Below are 3204 nucleotides of genomic sequence, written 5' to 3' on the forward strand. Positions count from 1 at the left end.
CCAGGATGGACGTAGGCTAGAATCTCCCTGGTAAGCCACCTTGTGGGCTACAGCAGATGATTAGAAATGGGCTAAGTTAATATGTGAGAATTAGCCTAGAAGAGGCTAGATAGATGGGCCAAGCAGTGCTTAAAAGAATACAGTGTCTGTGTAATTATTTCGGGGCATAAGCTAGCCATGTGGGCAGCAGGGTGCTGGGGACGCAGCCCCGCTGCTCCTATTACTACACTTCTGGCCTGAGGTTCTCTATAAACTCAGCAGGAGGTTCTCTATAAAGTCTTCCAGAATGAGTGCTTTAAGTCAGCCACTCCTGGAAGCTTCTATACGACTTGATAAAATGAGTACCGAATACATGCTTTACTTCTTCCTTTTAAAAGCACTTGTCATTGAAGAGGAAGTGAAATACTACATTTGTCTCAATAAAAATGCTATGAAGCATAGGTAAAGCATCACATGTCATGCCTCCTGATGTCATCTGACCATGACATTCCCTTGAAGCCTTTCCAGATACTGCCTGGCTAACCTAAGCACCCTCCTTGGATTCCTAGACAGCTGCAGATGAACCTTCCTCCTTAGTCCAACAGAGCCTCTTTGTTCACTTGTTTCTCGCCTCAGCAATCAATCCAGTGTCTCCGTTACACGGTAGAATCTCAGCTTCCATCTTTTGAATTAGTTGTCAAATACTGACAAACTATTAAATAGGGAGGATACATAATGTTCAAAATTACAAGCAGTATTTTTATGTTTAAAAATTACCCAAGAGTTTAGAATACCACTTTCCTTTCAAGTAGCAACTAATACATTTCAATAAGATGGCTTATTCAAATGAATCACAAAATATCGAAGTATTACACAGATTGCAGAGAATGGCATGATCCCTGCTGTAACTGTTGTGTGGTAATTGTTATCATCAGCATTAGCTATACGACAATATTTTATCTGCATTTGCTATTCAGTTGCCAATATCCCCTGTGTTGCAGTTTGCCTTGAGGTGATTCTTAAACCCCACACCCTAGAAGAAGGATCCTCTAGTGCAGAAAATAACTGTTTGTGTGCTAACTGAATCTCCTGACTAGTACGCAAAAGGAGTCGTCTGTGCTGGATTTTGAATGTGTTCTTCACCAAGTGTCTCTTATCCGACTAGTACCCAAAACTAAATGCGCAGGATGTGTTTTGTTAAGGGCGTCAGAGCTGGCAAGAGGAAAGGCAAGCTGGGGAATCTCCTTCCCATTGTTCCCCACTGATGAGGGTCATTAAAGTAACCAGGAATGAGGCATGCACAGTGGCGGGAGAATGCATCCCTGGGGCTCTGTCTATGCTGAAAATGAACCCCTCATAAAAGCGGTGTGACTCAGCCTTTCGTGAAGCCAGCTGTATTGATTTTACCTTTATTGCCACTCTGATGTCTGTTTTAATTTTAGTTTCAATTTTTCCCATTTGCTATTTGGAGCAAATGATAATTTTAAAAACATTTACCTGCAGTTTCCCTTGGTGTCCATGATAAGTCACACATTTATCTTTAAAGGCTTTTACAATACCACAGAACAGACATTGGCTGAGTACAAAAGCTGAAGTTGAGACCGTTGCTCCTTATCCTGCTGCTATTTTTCTTGGCACACAGAAGAAAACAACAAAGACTTCAAAAGCCTCTGGAACACAGTGTAATTTTCTAAATGTATAGAGATTTTTTGTAGTTGGCTGTGGTCTAAAAAATAAGGACTTAACCACAGTAAAAGCTGATTATGTAGGTTTATGTCTTTACAATTCTATGTACCACCCTGCCAACCAACAACTTCTACCAACAAATATATCTGCGCTTAGTCAGACCAATAACTAACCTTCAGAAATAACCCTTAGAGGGGCAGCAAGGGTCTTAGCAGGCTATTTCAAAAGGTGTGTGTGGGTATGCTGCCCCTACACACAGAGAGACACACAAGCACCTTTATGTACCTTTATGACTCAACCATAAACCTGATGTACCATTTTGGAAGGCTGTAGAATCTTTAGGAGGCAGAACCTCTCAGAAAATTTGGTCACAGCAGGTGGGGACAAGTCTTAAAATTCCATTTTCCAGTCCTATTTATTGTCCCTTCTCTCCTTCCTGACTATGGTTGCACTGTGACCAGGCATTATGTTCCAAAGATCATGCCTTCCCAACATTATAGATTATACTCCCCAGAAACTCTAAGCAGCAATAAGACTTCCTCCTTCCTTCCTTCCTCCCTCCCTTCCTCCCTCCCTCCCTCTCTCCTTTCCTTCCTTCATTCCTTCCTTCCTTCTTTCCTTCCTCCCTCCCTCCCTCCTTTCCTTTCTTCTTTCCTTCCTTCTGTAAGTTGCTTTTGTCTGGCATTTTGTCATAGCATTGAGAAAAGCAACAAATAAAATAATACTATGATGGATCTTTAAAACATAATATTAAGAAAAAAAATGTCAATCACAAAATGATCACGTGGAGCCAGTGAGCTAGCTTAGTAGATAAAAAAAGGCTACTGTCAAGGTTGACAACCTAGTTCATTCCCCCAAATCAACATGGTAGAAGGAGAGAAAAAAAAAAACCACAAGCTCTTGTCTGACCTCCATGTATACACTGTGGCATGCATGCAAGTGTACACATGTACACACACACACCCAAATAAAACTGTTATATTAAAAAATGACATGTTGTATTATTTGATTTACATGAAATGTTCAAATTAGGCAAATCTGTAGAGAAATAAGACATTACTATTTGCCTACTAGTACAGGATAGCAAAAGAGTGGCGATGGTTACTCATTGGCATGGGATATCATTAGATTGAGATTTCCAAAATTTGACTGAAGGCCTGAAGATATGGCTTAGCAGTAGAACCATTTATAGTGTATGTTTGACCCCAGCAACACTCCCTCCCCCCGCCACACACACACACACACACTCACTCACATACAGAGTTAGAGTGTGGTGATACATACACAACTCTGTGACTACACTAATACAATTGATGAATATCAATTCAATTGAAGTACATATTAAATTAAGGAGATTTGTTTTATACAAATTACTTCTCAATAAAGACTGTGCATTCGTTACATATACCAGTTCACTGTCTCCTTTCTTCCTCTCTTACAGGCAAGTCCCTGGAGCAATCACCTAGACCAAAGAGCAAAGCATTAAAACACCCCAGTATTTGCAAGAATTTAAAAGCTGAAACAACTGAGCCTCCAATA

This window comes from Microtus ochrogaster, linkage group LG2, assembly GCF_000317375.1.
Source record: "Microtus ochrogaster isolate Prairie Vole_2 linkage group LG2, MicOch1.0, whole genome shotgun sequence".
Classification (NCBI taxonomy): Eukaryota; Metazoa; Chordata; class Mammalia; order Rodentia; family Cricetidae; genus Microtus; species Microtus ochrogaster.